We start from the raw sequence: 7,404 nt of genomic DNA, 5'->3' as shown, positions 1-7,404 counted from the left end.
TCCCTCCGTTGGGGGTTGATTTCTCACTTTCTGTCTCTATGTCTCTGTTTGTCTGGTGAGCGCACGCTCTCTATAGCAAAAACCTCTCCAAAAAAAAAAAAACCCTGCGAGTTTTTTTTTTCCTTTTTCTCCAATATGAACAATTAGTAAACTTCACTAGGAAACTAGATTTTGAGGTGTTTCATTCTCTTCCATTTTTAGAGAGAGATTTTTGCTATAGGGTATGTGCGCTCACTGGAGAGACAGAGAGAGAGAGTGAGAAGTCACCCCCAGAGGGGATAGCCATGCCACAATCCCTTCTCCTCTCGGGATCTTGGGCACGCACACACACGTGCCTGGCATGAGTTTTAAGCCACCAGGTCCGGGACGTGAACTGCGGTCGACTACATGGGAGTCCAGGGAAGTTACCGTTTCACCATCTCTGGTTCCAAAGTATTTCATTCTTATGAAACTGGGTAAGGGACGCTGGAGTCCAAAACTGAGTGAAGAAGGCAGCTCTGTGACCCTTCACGATGGGACTCATTATAATATCTGCAACTGGCAGGTCACACCGATGAATCACTTGCCCAAGAGCTGCTTCTCATTTGTAAGGGAAATAAATCTTATTCCTGACTTTCTAACAGTTGTTAACATTTCTTTTCTCTTTTCTTTCTTTCTTTCTTTCTTTCTTTCTTTCTTTCTTTCTTTCTTTCTTTCTTTCTTTCTTTCTTTCTTTCTTTCTTTCTTTCCTTCTTTCTTTTCCTTCTTTCTTCTTTCTTTTTTTTTGGGAGGGAGAGGTTTTTGCTATGGGGTACGTGTGCTTGCCAGAAAGAGAGACAGAAAACGAGAAATCATCCCCCCGGGGGGGGGATAACCACGTCGCAATCCCTTCTCCTCCATTCTCCTCTCAGGATCTTAGGCATGCATGCACATGCGCCCGGAGTGAGTTTTAAGCCACCGGGTCCGAGACTCAAACCACAGTCGACTACATGGGAGTCCAGCCACATAACCATTACGCCATCTGCTGGTCCAGTTGTTAGACATTTCTAATAGGACAGAATAAATAGCCTGGGAAATGACTTAAGTTACCAAGGAAATAAGAAATGAAAGACTAGTAAAATTTGCCCATGAAAGACCTTTCATTCGGAGGGCTCAGTCAGACAACGTCTGATAAAGCATTTTTGGTCTAATTTCCGCCTTTAGGGGGCAAAGGTCTTGGTCAAATCTTTCAGAGCAGAAGATTGTGTCATTTTCCATTAAAGATCTTAGTTATTCAGAAGGCATTGAGGAAATGCAGCACTAGGCTAAGAGTTAACTCGATCACTTCTTTGGGGCAGAAGGAAATAGTGAATGTAGAGTCAAAGTCGAGGAACTCCTCTTTTATCTGCAGTGCAGGGGATGCAGCTGATTCGCAGGGTCTCGACAAGTTCAAGGAAGATGTGTATTATGAGAATGTATGGAAAACCTTTTGTACCATAAACTCATACTTAAATTCTATTTCCCATGAATTTTTATTTATTTATTTATTTTCTTTCTTTCTTTCTTTCTTTTTTTTTTTTTTTGGAGAGGTTTTTGCTACAGGGTGCACATGCTCGCCAGACAGACAGAGAGAGAGACAGAAAGCGAGAAATCACCCCCCCCCAGGGAGAATGGTCACACTGCAATCCCTTCTCTTCCATTCTCCTCTCGGGATCATGCGCCCCGTGTGGGTTTAAGCCACCGGGTCCGGGACTCAAACCAATTAGATGGGAGTCCAACAACATAGCCATTATGCCAACTGCTAGACTCTGTTTATTTTTGCTAGAGGGTACATGTACTCGCCAGACACACGTGTGCGCGCACACACACACACACACACACAGCCGAGTGCACACGTTCCTCCCCCCTCATAGTCACACCACATCCGCAGCCCTTTTTCCTCAAACCCTTCTCCTCTTGCCAGGAACTTGGACGTTACTATGTAACTGTCACGATTCTCAAGCTGCCTGAGCCGGGATTCTAACTGAGGTCAGCCATGTGGGCTCCAGCTCCCTGAACGGGGCCGGCCTTCCATGAACGTTTCCAAGTCCCCTCATATCTGTCAGGAGCGGAGCTGCAAAGCCAGCGGTTTAGCTCTTCAGAATGACCAAACCACTCTCTGGCTGCAGTGGGACGTGTTCCCTACCTCCCCGCGCTCTGGCTGTACTTGGTATTATTTGCTTTTTACATGTTTGAGAATCTAATAGGAACAACATGGCATCTCGTTTCATTTTGCATTTTCTAAATATTGGGCTGTCTCTTTCGGGGCTCATTTTTTTCTTTTCTTTTAACAGCTGTTCATATCCTTTAGCTCTTTTTCTTTCTTTTTAAAAAATTTTTAATTAATTCATTAATTTTTTTTAGAGAAATTTTTGTTATAGGGCACGTGCGCTCACCAGAGAGATGGAAAGCAAGAAATCACCCCCTGGTGGGGGATGGCCACACCGCAATCCTGTCTCCTCCGTTCTCCTCTCAGGATTATGGACATGCGTGCACATCACCTGGTGTGAGTTTTAAGCTGCCTGGTCCAGGACTTGAACCACAATGGACTTCATGGGAGTCCAGCAACATAACCATTATGCCATCTGCTGGTCCCCCGCCAATTTTCTATTAGGCTAATTTCCAATGTTGATTTGCAGCCTCTCCCTACATATCATGGTTGTTTCTTATTAGGAATGAAAATATCTTCTCCCTAACGTCTGTCAACCGCATCCATACATTCCCCATTGAACATAAATTACTCATTTCGATATAACCAAATTCTATTTTTTTACCCTGTCTTTAACACTTTTTCTTTTTTCCATAGGGTGCACGTGCTCACTGGAGAGAGACAGTGAGAGGGAAGTGAGAGATCACGTGGGACTTGGGCACACATGTATGTGCATCCAGGTGAGTTTCACACTGCCAGGTCTGGGATTTGAACCATGGTTGGCCATGTGGGAGTCCAACGCCTTAAGTACCATGCCACCTGCTGCCCGTTTTTAAAGTCTTATGAAGTCTGTCCCCGCCTCTAAGTCACAAATAGATTCTCTTACCGTTTCTTCTGTTAACTTTGTGTGTCTTTAGTGCATCGGAGGTAACCTCTGTATATGGTATCTGACATGAAACCTGTTCTTGTTCACCCACATATTAGTTTCCCAGCATTTACCAGACAGGCTAGCCTTTCTCCACCATTTAGGATATTTTGTTGTGCATGAAATTCTCACAGTCTCTGCTTCTTTCTTTAGTGTATTTGTTCTGCTCTTGACGTCACATGACTTTGTAGGCTAAGGCAGGTCCGGGACTCGAGCCATGGTCGGCCACGTGGAGTCCAGCGCCTTAACCGCCATGCCGCCTGCTGGGCCCGTGTTGCAATTATAAATGGCATCTCACTGGCTCTCCTTTGGTCGCTGACGGTGTAAGGAAGTACTCATTTTTCTCAATTGTTCTTGTATTTAGCCACTTTCCTGAGCTTTCTCAGAGATTCTAAGAATTTGATTAGTTTCATTTTCATTGCATTTTCCTATTACTAAACCAGGAAGGCTTTTATTTATTTATTTGTGTTTACCAAAGGGCACCTGTGCTTGCTGGAGAGAGACCGAGAGGGAAGGTGAGAAGGCACCCCCGGACGTGGTCACACTGCTGCCCACTCTCGCCCACCGCTCCGTCCCTTCAGGTTCTCGGGAGGCCTGCACACACCATCTGCTTGTCAAGCTGCCGGGGCTGCGCCTTGAGCCATGCACTCAGCAGTGTGGGGTCCAGCGCCTTAGCCACCATGCTAGGGGCCGGCCCGGGAAGCGTCTTCTCCTGTCCTCACTGACAATGCTTTCACTCAGAGCAATGGGTAAAGGCACCTTGCTTAATCGCCAGAGGCTGCACATGCTCACCAGAAAGAGGTGGAAATGAGGGGAGGAGAGCGAGAAGCCACCGCCCGGTGGGGCAGGCCGCGCCACTCCCCCTTCTCCTCCATCTCTCTGACCCGCTGGGGTTTGGGTGCACACATGCACCTGGTGTGTTCTCAAGCCCGGGGCAGGGTCTGAACTGCGGTTGCCATGTCTGACCTACGTCCCGTGACTGCTGCGCTGTGGGGCTGGCCCTTCAGGTGTCGAGGGAGCAATCCTCCATTCCCCTCTCGGGATCTGTGGCATGCATGTACCATGCTCCTGAAGTGAGTTTTAAGCTGCTGGGTCCAGGACTTGAACCGCCGTCGACTACGTGGGAGTCCAGTGATGTAACCATTATGTTATCTGCTGGTCCTCCTAGTGTGCTTCTCAAGCAGCCAGCCATGTGGGCCCCAGCGCCTTCAGCACAGGCCACCGCTGGCCCTGTTGTGTCTCCACCCTGCATTTGAGGGAGTCTCTCCCTCAGGTTACTCGCAGTGGTTTCCCACTTGCTGTGTCGGTCAAGGACTCGTCAGCTCAAGGGAAATGCAGTGCAGAGACCACGCCCTCCGACGGCACATCTGTTACAGCGGGACGGCTCCCAGTGTGGACAAGAAAAGGCGTGCAGAACCGCTGGGGCCTGGAACCAGCAGCTGGCGTAATGGCTATGTCACTGGACCCCCACACAGCAGACCGCGATCCAAGTCCCAGACCCGGAGGCGTAAAACTCACATCAGGCGCACGTACGTGTGTGCCCAAGATCCTGAGAGGAGAATGGACAAGAGACTGTGGTATGGACATCCCCCCCGGAGGTGATTTCTCACTTTCGGTCTCTGTCTCTGTGGCGAGCGCACACGCCCTAAAACAAAAATCTTTCTAAAAAAATAATAAACCTCTGGGTCCTAATACACGCTCTCCAGAAAGAGAAATGGATGTGACTGGAAGACCCTGGGCGCGACACCTGGGTTCGAGCCCTGTTGGTACCCCCAGCCGAGGAGAACTGGCCACGCCTCTGCCAGCCCCTCTTAGCAAAGGTGTGTTGGGGCGGGTGGGAAAGAAATGGGGGCCACTGAGGCAGATCAGTGTTTTTATTTTTTTTATTATTTATTTATTTATTTATTTTTTTGCCATAGGGCGCGTGCACTCTGGAGAGAGAGGAGACAGTGAGAACAAAAGCGAGAAATCGCCTCCGGAATGACCACGCCACAGCCTCTCTGCTCCCTCCCCTCTTGGGGTTGTCCGCACACACACATTTGCCTGCATGTTTCAAGTCACTGGATCCAGGACTTGAACTGCAGTTGGCCATGTGGGAGTCCAGTCACCCTAACCACCACACCACTTGCTGGTCCCTCAGTGTGTTTTGAAATGATTTTTTAAAAAATTTTGTTTCTTGGGACCAGCAGTTAGCGTAATGGCTATGTCGCTGGACTCCCACGTAGTCGACCGCAGTTCATGTCTCGGACCCGGTGGCTTAAACTCACACTGGGCACGTGTGCGTGCGTGCCCGAGATCCTGAGAGGAGAATGGAGGAGAAGGGATTGCGGCGTGACTATCCCCCCTGGGGGGTGATTTCTCGCTTTCTGACTCTCTGTCTCTCTCTGTCTGTCTGGCGAGCAAGCACACACGTCCTATAGCAAAAATCTCTCCAAAAAAAGTTTTGTTTCTTTCATGCAATAGTCACCTCCAGCAGGGTCCCCGCAGGGTGATCCCCGCCTCAAGCCCGCCCACATCAGCCACTCGTGGGTGCGAGTGCTCAGGGAGGTCTCAGGACGTTGGCCCAGGCATTGCCCACGTGGGTCCAGCTCTCACCACTGTGCCACCTCCGGCCCGGCCCGGTGCATCCCGACTCTCCTGTGGCTCCCGCAGGCGTCACAACTTCGGGGTCCCATGTCTCCTCGCTTCCTGCCTTTGCCCCTCCCTTTTCCTTCTCTTCAGTAGTTAGTGGCGTTATGTCGGCAGAGAGAAAGCACCCCAATGAGGTGTGGGCACTCTGCAGTCCCTCTCCTTTTCTTCTACCCTGGCAGGGCCTCTGTCGTTTCTCCAGCCACTGGGGCCAGGACTTGAACCCTGCTGTTGGCCGTGTGGGACCAGCTTCTTTAACTGCTAGGCTACGTGACTGGCCCAGTAGTCAGTTTCACATTGGGCTTTTTTCTTTTTTTAAGGTCTTGCCATAGGGCATGTGTGCTTACCAGAGAGGAGACAGAGAGACACAGAGAGTGAGAAATCACCATGTAGGGGGATGGCCATGCCACAATCCCTTCTCCATCCTCCTCCTGGGATTTTGGACACCCATGCACACACACACCGGTATGGTTTCCAAGCTGCCAGGGCTTGAACTTCAGTTGGGCATGTTGGAGTCCAGTGCCTTAGCCACCACACTACCTTGTGTGTAAATAAAACACTAAACTCCAGTCATTCCAGTATTGATATTTTGATTTGGAGATTTATTTCCCCCTAAGACAGAAAATATGCCTTTACAGGGGCCAGCAGGTGGCATGGCGAACACTGCCACATGGCTGACCACAGTTCGAGTCCCAGACCCGGTGGCTTACCTTCTGGCTTTCCCTCTCTCTCTTTCTGATCAAATTATTATTATTTTATTTTTTATTTCTGGAGGTTTTTGCTATAGGGCGCGTTTGCGCTTGCCAGAGACAGAGACAGAGAGACAGAAAGTGAGAAATCACCCCCCGGGGAGGGATGGCCATGACGCAATCCCTTCTCCTCTCGGGATCTTGGGCACGCATGCACACGCGCCCGGCGTGAGTTTTAAGCCACCGGGTCTGGGGCTTGAACCATGGTTGACTACATGGGAGTCCAGCGACATAGCCATTATGCCAAGTGCTGTTCCCATCTCTCTGGTCAAATTAAAATGAATGAATGAATGAAATGAAAATAAAATAAATAAGTAACCCTTAAAAAAAAATATGTCTTTATCAAGAATAAACCATTTTTAACTGAGGAGTAAACCAGGGCAAAACTTTGCTTAGAAGCAGCCGGTGGTATAGTAGTTAAGGCAGCTGGACCCCACAGGGCTGGCTATAGGTTTGAGTCCTGGACCTGGTGGCTTGGAAAACACACCAGGTGTGTGCAGGTGCATGTCCCAAATCCTGAAGGGAGAGTGGAGAAGGGGCCGTGGCATGGCCATCCTCGGGGTGGGGGTGGTGCTTTCTTTCTCTCTCTCTCTCCCCTTCCCTCCCTGGAGCGTATGTATGACCTCTAATTACATTAACAAACAAGAAACAACACCCAGACTGCCGGAAGACGTGAGACTGCCATAACCATCTGCAGGGTGGGCCGGGCCTCGCCGCAGCTCAGCACAGTCAACGGGGCCGCGCTCAAGGGGCAGACGTCCATTTCACTTTCCTGGGTGTGCTGTTCCTAAATAGAAGTGGTACACACTGAGAACACGCACACAGGAACGCCGCACACGGGGACACCGCACACGGGGAATACAGCACACGGGGACACCACACACGGGAACACCACACACGGGGACACCGCACACGGGAACACCGCACACGGGAACACCGCACACGGGGACACCGCA

This window comes from Tupaia chinensis, unplaced genomic scaffold, assembly GCF_000334495.1.
Source record: "Tupaia chinensis unplaced genomic scaffold, TupChi_1.0 Scaffold000628_1, whole genome shotgun sequence".
Classification (NCBI taxonomy): Eukaryota; Metazoa; Chordata; class Mammalia; order Scandentia; family Tupaiidae; genus Tupaia; species Tupaia belangeri.
Note: the sequence above shows the minus strand (reverse complement) of the source record.